Consider the following 22,060-nt stretch of genomic DNA (forward strand, 5'->3'; position numbering starts at 1 on the left):
TCAGGTTCCCTAATCTATTTTTTTTCAATTCTGGAATTTGTTAGACCCCTTGGTTCCAAAACACTTTAAGGACAAATACTTAAATATGCATTTTATTCTTATATAATGACATTTTTGGCTAAGTTGTAACTTTTTGTGTAAATCTGTACTAATTGTTTTGCCACATTTGATATCAGTTTGTTGCAAATGAATCAAAAATGGGAACTTTTACTGATAAGCCTTCTTTGAGAAAAACCACTGCAGAGTTCCCCAGAGATAAGATATTGATTATTTATTATTGGTGTATTTTGATAGCTGAATGCATGTGGAGTTTGCATATTTTATTAGAATATGTTCAATTTAAATAATATTGTTGATTTGAGTATTTTTATTACATTTTTAGTCTATGAGTAGAGATTATATTTTTAACCAATCAACATGTCTGTAAATGGACTGTTCTGAGGGAACATGAGGACTGTTCTGCCAGTGCTCTCAGAACTGTATAAAATAAGCTGTTTTGGCTGATTTAATCACTTCTTGATGCTCTCTTGAAAACTTAACATCTCCAGGAAAGAAAGGTGTGAATTTCTACTAAATAATTAAATAATTAATCAGCATCAAGACATGTTGGTATATGTTTCCAAATTGTCATCAATACTTAGATAACTTTTGCAAATATTAACTTAGGAAATTTTCATTTTCTAAATTGAGATAATCTTAGTAAATAGTTAACAGCAATCTCTTTTAAATCACTGGAGTTTCCCCACACCCCACTAATTGTTTCTAAATTTATTGGAGTAAATTGTTTACTATCTATTTTGGATCCTTTTCTAGATTTTCTGACATTCTCTGAAAGATAGGCTATTTTTTATTTGAGATAAAGGCAGAAAGTTACACTTATGTGGCCACAATATTTGGCCGTTCTTAACTTGGTTTTTAATCTCTTCATTACGATTGTCATTATGGTATCATTTAGTGTAATTCTGTACAGAACTTTATACTTCCGACTTGGCTGGCTCTTGTTCGACACAATTTTGTTTTGTCACATAACCGTAATGTGTCTAGAACATTTATGAAAATGTAGCTTTAATACATGCTGAATAGTTCTTAGAATAAAAGTAAGTTATTTTCTATAAAGCTGCTTTGGTTTTCAATCAACCCCGTCACCAAGACTCTCACACCTACGACCTCAGTGCCAGTCATTCTACTTACCACCGAGAGAGAAACACCAGTTACAACCCTCAAACAAACGTCGGGTTTCAACCTTTTATTCCTCAAGAAAGATTTGATAAAGGGAGTCCTTACAGACATTCTGAAGAATTGGCGCTGCCGAGGGGATCGTTCGGAAGAGACAACAGTCTACTGCCAGAGTTGATGACCAACAACTGTTTTAGGGACAAGGGAATTCATCGACCCAAACCCTTCAGACCTGACGTTGGACGTGTTCCCCAACAGCAAATCAATCTTGATCAAAATCCGCAAAGCATCACTGTGGGATCCAGGTATGAAGCCGTAGCAGAGAGACAACAGCAACCGCACCTGGTTGAATTCCACAAACAGCAATCTGCTTTTACCGTATAAACACCTCCAGCATTTCAAAGACAACAGTCAGCAGGCCGGATTAATGATGGACAGGTCCTCACACTCGTACGGTCATATGAGAGTAATGCCCGGATTACCGTACTACTCAGAAAAGTCAGAAGAATGGGACGCATTCTGAATGCAATTTCAAGTTTCTGCAGATAGTCTCCGACGGAATAAAGAAGAATTTGGGACCCAGTTATTCCTTAATTCGAGAGGGGAAGCAGCCACCTTTGCCGCGGGGTAAGATAGAAAAATAATCAAAGATGCTGATCTTCTGTCTGATTCTTTTTTCAAGAGGTTTTGACATTGAACACCGGCACAAACATACAGAGCTAGCCTGAACAACATGCGAAAGAGTTCAACAGAGACATTACAATACTTTGTTTCAAGAACTCAAACACAAATGCAGAAAGCCTTCCCGGACATCGATGGAACTGAGACGTTCATGCAACTCGCTATTCAACATTTTTTGAACGGAATCCCAGATCAAGACCTTTCCTAACGAAGTCATCAAATTGAGTCCGAAGACACTGTTTGAAGCTGTTGACCGTCTGACTTGGTTGGAAAGCTGCAAACAAAGCACTCGAAGGAAGTTTGGTGGAAAAGCACACCACCTCACTCAAAATGCACAGGGAAATGAAAGAGATTCACAAAGAAATGTATGAAATGCTGAAGAGTTTTCAAAATTGTAACAAACATTCTGCCCAAGAACAAGACTATAACTTCAAAGGGCCTCCGTCACCTATAATATGCTGTTCATGTGACGAAGAAGGACATGCCAGGAATAGGTTCCAAAATAGGAAAACACAGACAGACAACGATGGAAGAAAGAATATTGGAATTGGACTGATAGACAGTCTTGGATTCAGGACCAAACAGTCAGAAAGAAGAAACGGATCAATCAAACCCAAGAAAAAGATCAGAGAAGATAGAAGAAGCAGACAACATTACTTAGCTTCATGAAGATGATGATATTAGCAGTTATCACACAAACGATGAAGAATATGATTTTCACATTTTTATCAATCGAGTAAGAACAGTCATTTTCAAGGCACCAGTAAGAATTCAGGGTGTTCATGGGAAAGCAGTCGTAGATACTGGAGCAGAAGTTACCGCCATCAGCAGTAGATTCTACAACCAGATGCCATTTGAAGACCGACCAAAACTAAGGAAAACTAACAGAGAATTAGTTGTAGCAGATGCGAACAAAGAAATGTCGAATTTCATCTAGCAATATAAAGAAGTGAACACTTACTTGGTCAGTATATATCGCTCCAATTCGAGATGATATCCTGTTCGGCTGCGAAATAATTGACGAAGTTGATATCCTGGTAAGCACGTAAAAGGAGCTGCAGATTGATGGCAAACGGCTAGAGTGTGAAGTATCACGAAATATGGACAAAAAAGTCAACGTGAAAGTCTCAAGATCAATCATCATACCAGCAAACATAGTTCGTTCTGTTGGGGAAATGTGACGATTTGATAACCAACCCTGAGGAATCCTACGTATTTGAAGCAAGTGATGACGATTTACGAAAAATCCTTGTCACAATGAGCATATTAAAACCGACGGCGAACAAAAAAACCTATTCGAGTAATAAATTCCAGATCATCACCACTTAAACTGAAGAAGGGACTGCATCTTGGAAATCTCCAATCAATTGGCATCATCATCAAAATATGAGTGAAGATAGATCCGAGCAACTCAGAGGAAAACCTCATAGTACGCCGAATGTAAACTTTAGGAAAAGAAACAAATCTGGTTTCTGCATCCAGGCATGATGAAATTCACTGATTATGTCGTGTGAACAGGAGAGGAAGTTTGAGAACATTTTGCAACTGAGAGCAGAAATAAAATCCCTTAGAAAAGTCTGCAAAGAAGTTGGCCATGTATCCAGTCAAGCAAATGTTATGAAAGATGAGGAATCCCCTGACATACCAGAAAACCTTCAAGCATTATATGATAAGAGCAGTGAAATATTGAACTCTTACCAAAGGAAACAGATTGCTCAACTTCATCGAAAATATGAAGATGCCTTTGCAAGAAGCAAACAAGATTTCTAAAATGTTCCGTTTTGAAACATCACATGGACACTGTAGGTGCAGCTCTAGTTCGACAACCATTAAGATGAACACCTCAGGCATTTGAAGAGGAAGAAGAGAAATACATTAAGGAACAGCTCGAAGCAGGAGCTATAAGTATTTCTAAATCTGAATGGGATTCACCATTGGTACTAGTTCGAAAACCTACCGGCGAAGTGCGAGTCTGCGTGGATTACAGGAAATTAAATGACCGGAATGTCAAAGATGCCTATCCGTTGCCGCGTATTGACATGTGCATCGACTGCCTATCGATCTTCAAAGGGCCTATATGCAATTAGAACTTGCCGAAGAAGACAGACACAAGTCAGCTTTCATCACGAAATATGGACTCTATCAATATTTCGTAATGCCATACGGCGTCTGTAATGGACCCAGTACCTTTCAACGCTGCATTGAATTGATCCTTAGAGGCCTACAATCGGAAATGCTGCTAGTCTACTTGGACGATATCATTGTTATATCTCAGACCTATGAAGAACATCTAGATCGACTTTCCTTGGTGTGAGAGCGACTACTCAAAGCTGGTCTGAAAATGAATCCGAGCAAATGTAAGCTCTTCAAATCTGAAGTACTAGTACTATTCCTAGGCCTAATTGTTGGACAAGACGGATTACGACCCAGCCCCAAGACTGTTGAAGCAGTGCCATCATGGAAGGAGCCACCGAATGTGAAGCAAGTTTGACAATTCTTTGGACTCTGCTCTTACAACAGACAATATATTCAGAGTTTTAGCCATGTCGCCGCACCTTTGACAAAACTCATACAGAAGAATGTACCATTCATCTGGGATGATGGCTGCAAGATTGCTTTTCACACCCTGAAAGAGAATCTTTGCAAAAGACCCGTCTTAGCGTACCATAAACCAGGCCTGAAGTACATCTTGGACTGCTGACGCGTCAGATGTTGGAGTTGGCGCAGTATTATCACAAGTTTAAGATGGAAGAGAAAGAGTGATAGCCTATGCTTCAAAACGCCTGAACAAACACAGGAGAAGTACTCAGTTACCAGAAGAGAACCGCTTGCAGTTGTTGTATTTACTCATAAATTTCGTCACTATCTTCTGGGAAGAAAATTTCTGCTCCGCAGCGACCATTGTTCACCGTGATGGATATTTGAATTTAAATATCCACGAGGACAGGTAGCCAGATGGCTAGAGAGTTTGGCCGAGTACAATTTCGATATTGAGCATCGAGTGGGTACTTAACATCAGAATGCGGATGGCATGTCTCGAAAAGACTATGTCTTGGAAACCAGACAACACAGGCCCTGAAGTTCTTTCAAACATGAGCAAGTGTTTAGACGTTTCTTACAAACAAAACAGTTTTCAGTTTAAAAGTTCTGTTATCTTTCATTAGTACTGATGCGAAAGTTTTTCAAATATGGGGATTTGACTTTCGATTGTTTATCTAGAAATATATAAATATACAGTGATAGAAATGCTTTTAATAGCCACTGTTTATTTCAAGATGACACTACTGTGCCAAGTCTGTCCAACAATACATTAATGAGCATAAACACAATTTAAATTTCATTACATGGCCAGCCCAGTCATCCAATTATTAACATAAATGAAAATTGTTGGTTGCTGGTGAAAATCTGTAAAAAATGCATCTAAATTTAAACAACCACTGACTTTGGATAAGAAGTTTGCTACTTTTGAATAAATATGTCACTGACGTTTACACAGACTGTAAATAAACTTCATATTTTCAATTGCTATTATTTTTTAGTGTCAACAGGTCATTTCAAGAATCACCAGATGACTGCAATCTCATTAAATTCAAATTATATTTTTAATAAAATTATTTTGTATAAGTATCTGATAATATCATATAAGAGGTAATAACCAAACTATGTATCAAATATAATAGTAATGAAATAAATAATAAAAAATAAGAAGAATACAAATGGTTTAAAACAAATAATTACACGTTTTAAGTAACGGTACGCAGTAACCTTGATTTTTTTATCCTTTTACCATACACAGAATGCACAGAACGCAATATTTGCGGAAGGTTTTCAACTATTGTTTCAATATTCCATACTTTCCAACATTATTACGTCCTTTCACTCACAGTAATTCCATATTTTAAGAATAACCTGAAAAATGACCAGTATGATAGGTTACTTATATTATACCCACCCATATGCAAATAATACATTCCATACAAGTGCAGAGGCGTCGGAGCTGGGGCGGGAGGGGCGGCGGCCGTCGCTCCAATAATTCCGGCCAAAATGAAATTTCGGCAAAGACGTTGTTTTCTTTTTTTTTCATATCAATACCCGTATATATGAAAATATCATTACCACGAAGCAATGTAATCACGCTTTCGCGGATATGACAAGTGTATTATTGATTGTCATCACCCGCCCGCGGTAATGTACTTGTCAATCATGTTGTTAATTGATCGGTCTCAATTATAACGATAATCCATTTATTCTTATTTATTCTTGAGTAAATAAACCTGGGAATCTTATATTGTCGGTATGATCTAAGCCTTTGCTTCTTTTTATTATCAAGTCAAGTCAATTGTATTGGCAAATACATTTGTACATAGCCAAACAACATACATAATACATGTAATGACGGTGTGAATAAATGCATATACAACAATTGTGATGAAAAGTATGGTGTATATGATGGACATGAAATAATGATTAATGGTTGTGCGAATATTGACAAAACAAAAAACACACAACAATAAACAATACATGTGTATACAAATATTAAATGGCATTCTAGTAAATTTAGCCAAGTTAATTAATGTTTTTCTATTTGAAGTAGACATCAGTTGCTTAAATTTTATAATAGAAGACCAGCGTAGATAATATTTAGGTAACAATAGTTTTCTTAAATCCCTATACGATGGACAAATTATCAAAAAATAGTATTCATTCTCAATTACACCCATATTACATCTTGTACATACTCGTTCATTTCTTGGAATATTTCTATATCTACCTTCTTCAATGAATAGTGAGTGTGCAGCACAGCGAAGTCTAGTCAAACAAATTCTATTCCTATCATTTACCACAATATCTAAATAGTTTTCAAAATAAAAATTTGATTTGAATAAACGATACGTATCATTAATATAAAGGAGAGTATGACTTGAAACAAATGTGCCGATATCCAATAGTAGTTAATTATCACAAATTTAAAGATACCCCAAGATACCTGAATAAATTGTAATAACTCAAAGTAAATCGATAATTCTAAAAAACTTATTTAATGTTTTTTTTACCCCTTTTTGTGTCATTTCAATATGTCTACTCCAAACTTATAAACGAATTTCAAATTTCCAAAACGGAATTTCGGGAAAAGAAATTCCCGAAAAACGTTCGTTCAACCCACATGATCCCTATTGTTGTGTCGCCTGCTACAAAGTACAAACTGCGACATAGAGAGATCACTTCTCCATCGTCTGTCTGTGCGTCACAACTTTTGTCATTCAGAATATGCATGCAATAGACGTGTATACGGTCAGGTATCATGCATAAAAACGCACCAGAATGCGCCATTTGATGCTAAAATTTGATGCCCACCTCCTCCGCCGCCCCAATATCAATTTGTCTTTCGACGCCCCTGAAGTGATGCTCTAACAACTAAGAACTTCAACTACAATACCAACTAAGTAATGACTTTGACAAACAAGTTTTATTTTCAAGAACATTTAACACTGGCATTTGCAGTTGATCTCAATAAAGTGATTGTTGGAATCTATTCGCAAAAAATAGGATTATGCCCTAACATGCACACTGCCTCACATTTGTTACACATTTGAATGTAGTCAATGTTTGTTTTTTCTTTACAATTATATGTACATTCATTCTTTAATTCAATCTATACTTAAATAGTACTGTACCTATCTATCCGTTAACGCCTGATTAGTTCAGATGATGGGATTTTGGTTGGTTACACACCAAGAAGCTTATATATAACAATACTATTATGCTTTATACTGACAGGAATAATGAGGACAATTTGTGTGTTTCTTTAATTGTCACAGCAGATCCTGAATATTACCGAAATTGCGTCATATAAACGGTATTGTTAAAACCGCGATTTATGACTTTGGAATAATTATGACGCTCAGCCACAGAAAGTTAATCAATACTCTGTCGTGAAAACACGTCACATATATAAAAAATAATTGTAGCAGTTTCGCGTGGTCACTTCCTCTATTTTTTCATAGTTCTGTTAGCAGTCACTTGTACGACATCATATGGTTTGTAATTGGTGTTATTAGTTCATTCATTCAATAACATGAAATGAACACATAATTATCAATATTTTTATCACATAGCCGCATACTTAGAGCGAGATTATACGATTTTGTCAAATATTAATGAATTTATTAAAATGTGTTAAAAACTTATTATATATATATTTCAATATAAATTAAAATAAAAGTTAAGAAGAACATGTGTCGAAAAATGCGAAATAAGTCAGATATTTAATTCTGAAATCGAAAATGGCTGTACAGTCACATTCGCCAGCATGTATATCATGCATGTACGATGTGAATCTAAACTTAGTTTAACGGTTCATTTAAAATTCCTGCAACGATATATATCCATACGACACACGAACACTTACTCTGGTCCTAATTAAAAGACGAATGCTTCGGTTATTGTATTAAAATATTACGTCACAATCGGCTAGGGGCGCTAATTTGTCTTTGTTGCATTTGATGAAATTCGTCTTTAATGTATATTTGTGCTTGCCTATTTTGTGTTATTGTAACATATTTTATCAATATATAACAATTAAACACATATAAAAAATCGTATAATTTCGCTTTAAAATGAACTGCTGTGAAAAGTCAAAGGAAGTCTATTTATTATAAAATATGGGTAATTATGTATTCGCGGTAACGGAGGTTATTTCCAAATTAGATCACCTAGTTTGGTGGACCTATCATTTCGCAGTGTTTTTTTCTTGCAGAACATGTTACTGAGATCCCATACGTGCAGTCTTAGTTAAATAATAAAACATATGTGAAATCTAATTAACCATGTTTATTAAACAGTACACCAAAGGTCAGAAAGATTCCTTGTTAGTTTATCAGTATGTAATTAATGTGTCAACAATTTAGGTCAGGAATACATCGTGGCTGTTGCTAGATTTCAAAGAAATGTCAAATAGAAACGCTTAAATGGCAAAAGACACGTGCATTCAATGTATTATACAGTTTCGATGTTTTTTTTCCATTATTTTGATTACGCGTATCTCATCTAGATTGTATTGCCATGAGCTTCTGGTTTAAACATCAAACTAATTTCAACATTATTGATTTTAGTTTGGAATAAAATCAGAAACATTAATTATCGTCAAATTTGATTTTGCATAGTTTTATTAATTTTAACTTGCGTTGAATACAGACGGTGGTATATGATAAACACGCAAATGATATACATAAGAGCACATTATTAGTATATTGTTATTATATTAAACTGAGTTTATACAATAATTTACTTAATGACACGGGTCAATCACATTAAAATCGTTCACTCAAAAAAACAACAACGGACATTAAACATAAACAACCAATTTTATGCTTGTATGTTTTATTCGTTCACAAGAATAAATAGTCGTGACAATGCATCACATTCTCAAACGCACGCGTCGAATCATTTCTTCGCTGGTTGGAACCGCTCGTTGTTCGAATTCAGTTGGTCACTATGGTTATTAAGGTCAGATTTGGTCCCTGTGCCCGGGTACCCTGTTTGGTGGCCCCTGAAAATAATCAATTTGGAGTTGCATGGCTTTGCACGAATATGTCCACATTTATCCCTATAAATTTTATTTCATCGTTCACAATGACGATCTAGATCCATGAAAATACAAACATGACGAAAAACATTTTGACGCTTCATGTTAAATAACAAGTTTGCTCGCCCAATAATAGTCACATACGATACACTATCATAATATACAATCGTATTTCTATATGCGTACACACAACTTTTTCTTTCAAATATACTTACATTGAAACGCAAGAAACATTATGAAGATTTAATTCTTATTACCGAAACCTGGTATGCAACGATTAAGAAATACCCATACCACGTACAGCTAAAAAAGCAACAACAACAATAATCCATCTAAACACATATCTCGGTATCTACCTACTGGAAGCTCGGGTTGTTCGGGTTACACTGGGCACCCTTATTTTCCAGATCGGACTTCGATTCCCCATGTCCGCCCGTTGGTTGCCCACTTGACATGATTCAGCTATGAACAAATAATAATAAACATATTTTATATAAAGTTGAAATTTTAAATTCTAACATGGTATAAAATAATAAGTTGATCTATGCTAACTTTTATTTTCTGCATAGAAACACATATGACAGCATGATCATTAATATAAACATGCTTTGGCTAAGTCATAAGTCACATGATGTGTTTTATCGAATTATGTAACATATATCCAGCTATGTTCCAGAAATAACAATTTCTTAAAAACAATTTCTACTGGATTTGTCTTTTCCAACAACAAACGATTGTTATTGTGTCTATTAGCTTAAATCCAACCACAAAAATTATAATTTTCAGATGTAAGTTAATTGTTGATTCATTTATTTTTTAATAATTACAGAAAGTAATACTGTACGTATTTTAAAATCAAAGAAATAAATATCTCTTAGTTCATTCGTGCACTGAAACATATACCTGCTTGTTTGAATGATTAAGTGTGAGAAAGCTTCCAAATACGAATGAACCGTGAATGTAAAGCTTTCTTGATTTTATACTCTGGACTAGTCTTCATTTTCAGAAAATCTCAATACGAGCATGTTACGTTGTTCTATCGATCTGTCAATACTTCAAAGTACAATATCGTCGTTTTCGGAAATTCACGCGCAATTAACTTCATATCTCGTACATACAAAACACACAACTATTTATAGCATTTAGCTACATGTATGTAAATCTATCTGAGTACAAAAAACAACAATTACTTTCTTGTCGCATAGTGTTAATTTGAAAATCGTTGTTCAATAAAACCAAATGTTCTGCTTTCTGTATGTATATACATTCTTATACAAATACAATACATACCGATTGAGTTTAACGAACAAAGTAGTGTTCGCGCGTGTTGCGAGCTATTTAATGGCATATAACGAATGTTTGTTCGTTTGTAAATTCCACAAGTAGGAACAACACCCCCTGTACGTTGATAATCCAAACTGAGTAGGATAATTCAAACTGAAGAAAAAAATGGCGACAAAAGTAATGACTTACGTCATTTATTTATAAGAACACGTTTATCTAAGGTAAGTTGTGACATAATAAACGTTTCTTTTTGATAAAATGATATTTGCCGGATACAATGCGCTAATAAACCCATAACAATTAAAAACAATTACGTCGAAATAAAATGAATATGTTTTAAAATCTTGAAAAAGTAAATGAAATTGTCGAAACTTTTAGGCCATAAACAATTATAATCGAATGTTTTTTAATGTTTTAATGCTTGGACTTATGTATCAACCTTTCATATATGTATGTACAAAATTTTATTTGCGTAAATGCTCGAAAACGCAAAATATTCGTATTTGTTTGGGACAAGAATGTACAAATTGGATAATGACCAAACTAGTGTATGGATAATTGCAAACTAACATTAGAAAGTCGATGGATAATGACCAAACTGCAAGATGTCTTTATGTAAAGATCTATTTAAAATGAATACTTTTGTAAAAAAAAATCGAGATTTATTTAATTGCTGACAACAAAAGCATTTTAGCACATTGTTAAACAATCATCCTAACAAAAAAACTGATTTTGTTTTCTTTTCAGGTCAAACAGAAAAAATGGAAAACTACAGATGTTCTCATTGTACAGAGTCCTTTAAATGCCTGAAAGAAATACTTATACATAACACAACTAACCATTACGTAGAAAAATTAAAAAATAGAGAACTTACCTTAGATGAAACAACCGGCAAATTAGGTTATCGGACAAAAATATATGCTGACATTAGTCCACAAAACATAGATGAACAACATAAGCAACTCACTATTGAAAATGACGTTATTAAAGTGATAGAAAAAAATAATCAAAGTGCCTGCCCATCGCCAGAGGAGTACCCGTGTGAAGAATCCCATTATAACAGGCCTAAGTACATTTGCGTGTATTGTACTAACGATCAACAAACTTTGAGTAAGGTAATAAAACACTGCATAGAGCACCATGGTGACAAGCCCTTGAAATACAGGGAGTTTGTATTTGATCCCGTACTAAACAAATACGTTTATAAATCAAAGCTACACGAAGGTATTATCCCATCAGAAATAAAGCTAGCAGGGAAAGATATACATGTTCATGAAAATGTACTATACACTAAGTTGTGTTCTTCAAGCACAGAAACTGCAAATACACCAGTTAAAGTACCAATACAATATGAAATGGACTATGATGACGAAAATTCGGTCGATTCAGACATACGTATTGAATAAGAAAATGTATACATTCATTGTTAATGATCATGTATACAGAAAATCGTTGACAAATACGTACGTCATTTGTGTCGCGTTCTGAGAAAACTGGGCATAATGCTTGTGCGTAAATTGTCATCCCAGATTAGCATGTGCAGTCCGCACAGGCTAATCCGGGACGACACTTCCCGCCTAAACTGGATTTTCGCTAAGAAGAGACATCATTTAAACGAAAAATTCCATAAAAACGGGAATGATCGTCCCTGATTAGCCTGTGCGGACTGCACAGGCTATTCTGGGACGACAATTTACGCACAAGCACTATGCCCAGTTTTCGCAGAACACAACACATTTGTCCTAAAAACGGGATACATGAACTGCTTAAAGAAAAGTAAATAACGGAGGGAAATATATTCATAGTCAGTGCATTAATGGAAAAATATAAACATAGTTTGCAAACTATATAGTATAACTTATAAATCAAACTCCCTTCAAGAGTTTAAACATCAGACAATAAAACTAACATCAATGAAACTATTTCAGGTTGTCAATATTCAGTAATGCCATATTACAAATTCAATAACATACATGTACAATCGACTACGTAACAATTTGATGATTCTTCTTTTTCTTATTCTTCAGCAAACCAGGTATGTATTTATATGATTTTCCGCACGCGCCACACTCGTACAGCTTTTGTTTGTGAACGAATGCTGTATGTATATTCAGATTTGAACGACATGAGAAATTTCGCCCACAGACTTTGCAACAGATAAGGTCAGTTAGCTTTCCAGAGGATATCAAGTGCCTATTTCGTTCATACTTACCCAGATTTTTTTTGTCACAGGTTTTGCATGTAAAGGGCTTGTTTTTCAAATGAGAATTGATGTGGTGGTTGAAAACCGTCTTCTTCACGAACACTTTTGAGCAGTCCGGGTACGGGCAAACAATTTTTGCTTACCGTCAGCATTATGTTTTGTGATTTTGTGATTGTTTAGCGCCTGCTTTGTCCTACATTCAATGCCACACAACTCACACATGAACACTAAACTGTGCAACTTAAGCATGTGTCTTTCTAATTATTGGCCACTTTCATACGGACGTGAGCATTTCAAACATTTCACTGAAGTTTCAGAATGTACCTTCAAGTGGGTTTTTAGATTTTTTCGTGTTTATATGTTTTTTGCATTTTAAACATGCATATGCCGAAGTACTTTGAGTCATTTCACCTTCGCCATCTACTTCAACGAATGAACCTTCAAGCACAGGTATTTCATCACCGATGTTATTTTCTTCGTCATGAAATGACAACTCAGATTCCTCGTCCTGACGATCAATCTCCATTTCCGCCAAAGGAGTTGTACTGAAAAATGTATATTTCATAAAACTGTATTCAAATGTTGAAAATAAATAAGCATTTTCATACGAATGCCTCTATCAGTCTGGTCCTACCACGTAGCGAAATAAAGCCAATACTATGTGCCCAAGCCCCACTAAAACTATTTGCCACCAGTTTAAAGGAGCGAATCGACGGTATTTCCCTATATAATGAAATATTAAAATTTCAAAATTGCAAAAAGCCCAAATTTTATTAAAATAAAATCGGAAGGAATAATACGTAATTGATGAAATCGGAAAAAAATAGTTAAAAGTCCACAAATAGTATTCCCACCAAGGTTTCAATAGGGTTCAAAGTCATTCCATATAGCAGTCGCAAGCTTTCTATGCTAAAATCCCGTTAAAAGTCGTTTATCGTCAGTGAGCATGCGCATAGCGGGGTACTGTACAATTCACTCGTAAATAGTTTACTACTACTTGAATTTTGCCGCGCCGGCGAAAAGGGTCACGGGGAAACGTTTTATTATTATTAAAATACATAATTTACAGAAGATTTTTAATATCTATGTCTGTGTATTTAGAAATAATTTAATATGTTTTATTCAATGTGTAAATATATTTCGGAAAGTAAAATGCTATACTGTTTTGTGTTATAAATAGTTATTTTCAAAGAATAATATCCAACCTGTCTTTGGAAAACATGCTCAATACATCGCAGTTTGTTCATTATCCATTATGAGTTTGGTTATTATCAACAGAAATTTTCATATCAGTTTGGATTTATCCATAAACTTTCATACCCGTCCTGCAAACACATGATTTTAACACAGAACACGCTAGGTGTTAAAAGTAAACTTTTAGTGGACATTCATGATATAATTTGGCATATCTCTGTTACAGTTTCGTTCGCTCTTTTGTCATTTAACGTGTAAATAATTCAACACATTGGTCGCATTTCATGAAAATTAGCAATTTCCGAAGACAAATGTATCGTTTTATACTAGAAAACTATTTAATCATTGCAAAACTCAAAACGCATGTTTGTGTCAGACATTCATTATCACATCTGTAGAACAATTACGTCCTTATAGTTACTTAATTAGCAGAAATGATAAAATAATCACCTACCTTTCAGTTTCAGTTTCATTTTCGTCCGCCATTTTTTTCTTCAGTTTGAATTATTCAACTAAGTTTGGATTATCGACGTATAGCGGGTGAACAAATTTGTGTATACTTTCATTTGTAGCAGCCATCCGGATCTATCTATTTTCAAATAATAAAACAGACGTTGGCAGGTAAATGCAAAGCATAAGTAGCTTAAACCGGTATAATACTTGGTCTAGCTTTGGTCACAAACTCACAAATAATATTTTGAGCGTTTTAAAGGGATCTTTTCACGCTTTGGTAAATTGACAAAATTGAAAAAAGTTGTTTCAGATTCGTAAGTTTTCGTTTTAGTTATGATATTTGTGATGAAACAGTAATACTGAACATTTACCATGCTCTAATATAGCCATTATATGCATCTGTTGACGATTTTAAAACCTAAAAATTATAAAGCGTTGCAACGCGAAACGATTGAATACTTTGGAGAGTTCTGTTTTTGTCGTTAAATTTTGTGAAACTACGAAGATTGCTTATATAAGGTATAAAATACGTCAATAATGTGCTACTCGGCGGAATAGCTCAGTAGACTAAAGCGTTTTTACTTCAAGACTCTGGCAGGACTCCAGGGGTCACTGGTTCGAAACCTGCTCCGGTCAATTTTTTTTTTGTCCTTTTTTAAATTTTTTTCTTGATTTTTTACTGGAGCTTTTACGATCCAATGTTTACATTTATCAATATAAAGCATTTAATGAATAAGTTAAAAAAATGCCAAAATCTGTGAAAAGGCCCTTTTAAAAACAAGAGCTGTCAGAGGACAGCGCGCTCGACTATTCGAGTGCTTGACAGTATAACGTAAGCCATGATGGGGAAATTGTTCATATTCAATAATTTATTAGACGATCTTTCAAAAATAAAAAAAGGACAAAAAAAACTCTTTTTTTTTGGGGGGGGGGGGGGGTTAGGGGTTTAGAGGGGGGTATAATGTGGGGTGTGGTCATATTTATTAGACGATCTTTCAAAAATAAAAAAGGAAAAAAAAATTATTTTTTTTTTTTGGGGGGGGGGGGGAGGAGGGGTAGGGGGGTTGAGAGGGGGTATAATGTGGGGTGGGGTCATTTATTAGATGATCTTTCAAAAATAAAAAAAAGGATTTTTCTATTTTTTTTTTTGGGGGGGGGGGGAGGTGGGGGGGGGGGGACAGGGATTCTGGGTTGGGGCGTGGGGTATTGTTTGGGGGTGGAATCCATTGTGGTATTCAGGTAAGTGTTGTTTTGTCAAAGTATTAATAAAATCTGATCATAAATAAAGATGCAATGGCAATTTAAGCAAAATGTTCAATTATCTAAGTATAAAAGGGGACATAATTCTGTCAAAATGCTTGATACAGTTGTCTGCTCTTGTTTATAGGTTGGGGTCATGTTGGTAAATAAGTATGCAAAATATGAAAGCAATATGTCAAGGGACACAGGAAATATTTGGGGTAGTACGCAAACTTTAACATAGATTTATCAATAATATGCATATTCTAAGTATAAAAGGGGCAATAATTCTGTCAAAATGCTTGATACAGTTGTCTGCTCTTGTTTATAGGTTGGGGTCATGATGGTTAACAAATGTGCAAAATATGAAAGCAATATGTCAAGAGACACAGGAAATATTTGGGGTAGTACGCAAACTTTAACGTAGATTTATCAATAATATGCATATTCTAAGTATAAAAGGGGCCATAATTCTGTCAAAATGCTTGATTCAGTTGTCTGCTCTTGTTTATAGGTTGGGGTCATGATGGTAAACAAGTATGCAAAATATGAAAGCAATATGTCAAGGGACATTGAAAATAGTTGGGGTAGTACGCAAACTTTAACATTTGCACGCAAACGGACACGGGAACGGCAACGCCGGGGTGAGTAGGATAGCTCCACTATATATATTTCATATATAATAGTCGAGCTAAAAATGCTTATAATACAAATTTAGTAGAAAAAAACACCATAGTATGAGCGGAAGACCGTTAGATGCAACATAAATATTTTAAAACTATTATTATTAACATACTCTTTTTTCATATCGCGCACTACAACATACCCGTCCGTTTCAATTGTAGTATAAGTGCGCGAAAACTAGTGCATAGTAAACTTGTTCACTTTAATTTTAAAAGGATTAGTTTTCAGAAAATGTCCGTCATGCACGTGTAACGATACGATATCGATAGGTATTGAAATAAATGCGCTTGTCGTGAATAACTTAAAGGAACCGGTTCACAGATTGTCGAAATGAAAATATTCCAATTTGTGTCAGGAATTAAAAAAATAAATGAATACTGCACATCAGGGATTGAAACACAAACTAATGCCATAGACTCATGCTATACATTTTCGTTTACGATAAATCATCCTTAGAAATTTGATAAAATTATAACGCAAAGCGGTCCAATAATTTGGAGTTTCTGTTATTTTCGATATAATGTGTGAGAATATGCGCATTGCTAATATAAAGTATACGATGCATTAATTTAATTCAAAGGAAAGTTGTTCGAGTCTACGAGTGGTTAACTTGTGTCTTTCTTTTTTTCTTATTTTAAATGCGATTCTAGTTTTTAACCGAGGGTGTTATTTTCCGATTTTTACTTTAATCAATTCATAGCATTAAAGGCCAAATGCCAAAATATGTGAAGTCCCTTAAATACGTTCAAGGTCCGCGGCCGCTCTATAGGTACATAAAATTTGATATCTATGTTTTCAGAAAATACATAATTAAGTGAAAATAAAAAACAGTGCGCAATAATTTTAGAAATTAAGAGTTTTTAAGATATCTGGTCCGAATAAAGAGGCAACGATCCTCATTATTCGTTAAGGGTTATAATCCAAAATTATTAAATTTTAACGACAACATATTGTGCTGACCATTTTTTGCGTTATTTTCTTTAAAAGCAGAACAGGCTTTTCCCAAAATTAGGTAACGTCCTTTGCGTTATCACGAGTGATGTTTGCTGTTCACTTCCAGTGACATTTTGTTGGTTTTAATTCATATTTATATATAATGGCATACCAAGTATATATAAATATTTGCGAACGTATTCCTTATGTATGAATTTGTGTATTTTTATGTATTTATGTCGTAAAACAAGTTATTATAATACAATGATTTTGAGAGCTGATTTTACTATGTGAATTGAATAGGCCACGCTTTGACTTGAATGTGAGAACAACCACTGGAATTCTACACAGTTCATTTTTTTTTAAATGACTACAATTACACACGACATTAATTAATTGAATTGGCATCAAAATATTAAGATTGAAAGTGTTTAAAGTGTTTTATTTTTAAACATGTATAAATATTAAAAAACCCTCAAGTAATACACTATAAGTCAATTAATTGTATTAAGACCGTTTACATTTGTTTGATACGCAAATGTTTCAAGCAAAATTTAAAAAGAAAAGAAAAAATGATTTTTAACTTATTTTATTATTGAGTGATCTTTTATTATTTTTTTAGGGGGTAGTTGCCAGAAAATGTATTATTCTAATAGTTACCAAATCACAAGTTTGTTATAAACATACACATTGAAAAGTGCTCTTATTGTTGCAAATCTATTCGAAAAATATGAGAATACTGTCCAAACATTTGTTCAGAAATTTAAATTTATATAGATCTTTTCCTTAAAATAATGTGCATGTTCATTAATGTGATATTAACCTGATGCAGTGCTACACCGTGATATCAGTGGCGTTAGCTGTATTAAAAACGTAATATCAAATAGACACGCTCAAGTGGCAAAATGCACTTACAGTCAAGGTATGCTACAACAACTCATTGAATAAAAGGAATACCGTTTCTTTTTTCCCCTTTTTTATTACTTCGATTTCGACCTATACATGTATCTTATTAAGACTCCATTGAAATAAGCTTCTGACTTTAACATCAAATTTTAACTTTAATTGATTTTAATTGGGAAAACACTTGCAACGTAAGGATAATATGATCTAATTTGATCTCGTATACTTACATAAATGTTCACTGGCGTTATAGATAGATAGATTTATTTCAACATAAAATGCATAGATTTACAGATTTAAGGACCACAATGGAAATAAGGGTTTAACTGCAAACCCTTTATTGCGCAATCCTTAACGTATAATGTTGATTGACATGGCTTTGTTAATACATGCATATTGTTTTTATTATTTATTGTGTGTATATAACATGCTGTCATGTAAATCTATGCATTTTATGTTGAAATAAATTTATCTATCTTAAGTGCAAGTACGTTATTATTCATAGATTTTCTATGAATAAAATGCCAGTCGATGTGAGATTTTTTAATTCGTGCATCCGCAACTTAAAATGTCGTTTATTACTTGTTGTGATTTAAAAAGGTATAGTCAGCACTATAAAACAATCTTTACATTAATGCCTTTATGGCTGTTGCAACGTTTTATGTTTAAATTCTATAATATAACAACAAGCGTTTGTTACGACATATTGATATTTGTTCAAGGTTTACTATATTAATTCTTTATTACATTATTATACAAGAGCACCGCAAAACGGTGCCACGCTCGGCTGCGAAAGCTTGTCAGAATTTTTATTTTTTTTTTTTTTTTAGAAGTCCCAGAGACCTTGACCTTTGACCTAGTGAACCAAAAATGGGTATGGTGTGTAGAACTCATCAAGGTGCAGATACATATGAAGTTTCAATGTTGTAGGTGGAAGCACTTTTATTTTAGAAGCAATTTCAAAACCTTAACAAAATGTTAAGGTTTTAGCGGACGACGACGGACACGGACACGACGAGCTGGCTATGAAAATACCTCGGGTTTTCTCCGAAAACAGCCGAGCTAAAAATGATATAGAACTGTCAATGATACCTGACTTTTTGTATGTCCACCACAAAGGGGTCTTTTGGGTTTCTTTTGATCGCTTACTTTCGAGTTCTTAATTCTAACACAGTGTGCAGGATCAACGGGGTTCACAGGGGTATACACGGGCTGGACAGAATGTAACACACCGTTCAGAACATTATTTTTGCAAATGTCTTAAGTTATTGAAATACATTTGCAAAAATCTTTTATATAATAGCGCATAAAAGAAGTTTTTCTTTCAGTTTGTGCCGATATCGTAGGATTTAAGAATACATCATCGAAAACATCTGACATCGGTGCCAAACTTTCACGTTGAATGCAGCATAACCGTGTACATGATATTGTGTTACACATCTGGATACGTTGCAGGGTCTTTCGGAGTCGGCACAATGGTAGAGTGGGTGGTTAGAACCGTTACTCAATGTAGGACAGATGATCTGAAACTGCCAACTGTGTCTGCGCACCACACTTTCTTCCATATTGTTCCACTTTATTAGTGTCTTAGGGAACAAGAGTTCTTATATAGTTGGACTTTGCACTTGATTGGTATGAAACACTTTTTAATAGATTATTTTTCAACAATGCTATCTGCTTTATAGTCTGAGAAAGTCTTAGGGGTAACTCTACGTTCAGATTGCCGGACTTCGGAGAGAAAGTCTTGGCTAGGCAGGGCTGGTACCAGCACCTCAACCCCATTGTAGAATAAGATCAGTCTATTGGCTTTTTCTTCTTTCATGTAGGGGTGTGATCTTCGTACGTTTCAGCATATTTGTCACGAAGCAAGGTGCTTTGGTCACTGGTGTTAATAGTCTCCGGTAATGAATTTCGCCGATTGTTTTCGGATCTTTTCAACTTTGTCTTCGTCTTTTTTAATGTGTGGATCCCAGACAATGGATTTATATTCTAGAGTAGTCCTTACTAAGGCGAAGTATGCTGATTAAAGACAGGATTCCGGGCAGTCTTTCAGATTGCGTCTAAGAAAGCCAAGTCTGAAATTTTCTCTTTTGGTTATCTTATTTACATGTATATGTGATCTCCAATTTAGGTCTTTTGATATAGTTACTCCGAGGTATGGGTCACATCGATTTTTTGGCCAAGAACACCTATAACACAGTTATATAAAGTAAATAAAGTAATTCTGATGGATTTTTACTTTGCCGTAAGCAACATAAAGTGTCTTTTATGCACCAGATGAAATTCTTGAGAAAAATTGTTTTAAAAACTTATTTGAAGAAAAGCACCACATACCAGTGTGTTAACATCCATTAACGTCAAATTATGAACCCCACAAAGTCACATGATCCTGCACCCTGAACAGTTTTCAACCACCATATTTAGTGCCCTAGTTCGTTCGCAATTTAAAATCTCGGCCCAGTTTTATAAACAGTACATATTGAAGTGGCGTTGAAAGAGGTCAATTTATACCGAGGCCGTAAAGGAGAAGGGGTCAGGTGCGATGCCTCCTTTTTTTAATTTATAAAGGCGTGTTCGGCTTATTGATGGCGTCCTTGCAGATAAAACGCGGTAGGAACACTACGGAATCCGGATAGTGCCATCTATAATCTCGCCCTTCTTTCATCAAGGCGACATCAAGGGCGACACATGACACAGGAAGCGATACACGATATTTTCGCGACAGTCGCGGCGACGCACTATATATTTAACACGATATATCGCCCTTGTGTAGGTAGTCCAAAAGGCGATATATCGTGTTAAATATATTGTGCGTCGCCGCGACTGTCGCGCAAAATATCGTGTATGGCTTCGTATCTCGCGTTCAAAGGGCGCCGCACGAAACACGAAGCGACGCACGATATTTTGCGCGACAGTCGCGGCGACGCACGATATTGTATTATTCAAATATCGCCCATATTATCCGAATCTCGTGTATCGCGGTCTAATTTCAGACCGCGACACACGACGCAATACTCGATATTTTGCGCGTACTGTCGCGGCGACACTATCGCCTGTCGAGTTTTCAAAAAATTAGAATGCGATATCTCGCCCTCTGAACACGACCGTCGCACTTTACGAACGCGACCGCCACCCTGTTGTTGTTTTTTATCGAGTGCACCGGGATTGTCTACCGTATGGCCATCGCCCCCAGAAAGACGTGTTTAGTTGGTTACGGGGGATAGTGCAAGATACAGCCCTTTCCAGAGATGACCCTGGGTCTTTTAGTGCCCGGTGTATAGCACCTAGTACACTGCACCTCGGTTTAACGTCTCATGCGAAAGACGAATTAGTAGGTTAGGTGCAGCGGGGGAATCGAACCAGCGATCTCTGAATTGTGAAGCCAGTGTGTTACCACTAGACCACGGATCCGCTACAACCGCCACCCTTTATGAACGCGCCCTTTTATAGGCGATATTTCGCATATGAAGGGGTCAGGTGCGATGCCTCCTTTTTTAATTTATAAATGCGTGTTCGGCTTATTGATGGCGTCCTTGCAGACACAACGTTGTAGGAACACTACGGAATCCGGATTGTGCCATCTATAATCTCGCCCTTCTTTCATCAAGGGCGACACACGCATATAAAAGTCGTAGGAGCTTTCATCGGAAATTACGTTTGGCACTAAATTTTAAGAATGTATTGACCTATGATCATGTAAACTTGTTTCGAGGTTACTTCAAAGG

The 22,060-nt window shown here is 35.2% G+C and overlaps 1 long non-coding RNA gene across 1 annotated transcript; it reads right to left on the reverse strand.

Annotated features, from left to right (window-relative positions):
• Positions 1-9,220: 9,220 nt before the first annotated feature.
• LOC127877214 (uncharacterized) lies at positions 9,221-10,692 on the reverse strand. Its single transcript, XR_008048287.1, has 3 exons — positions 10,346-10,692; positions 9,803-9,904; positions 9,221-9,406 (listed from the first exon to the last, which is right to left on the reverse strand). It is a non-coding gene; the product is annotated as an uncharacterized LOC127877214 (long non-coding RNA).
• Between the last annotated feature and the right edge of the window lie 11,368 nt (positions 10,693-22,060).

Source organism: Dreissena polymorpha, chromosome 4, assembly GCF_020536995.1.
Source record: "Dreissena polymorpha isolate Duluth1 chromosome 4, UMN_Dpol_1.0, whole genome shotgun sequence".
In the NCBI taxonomy this organism is placed as follows: Eukaryota; Metazoa; Mollusca; class Bivalvia; order Myida; family Dreissenidae; genus Dreissena; species Dreissena polymorpha.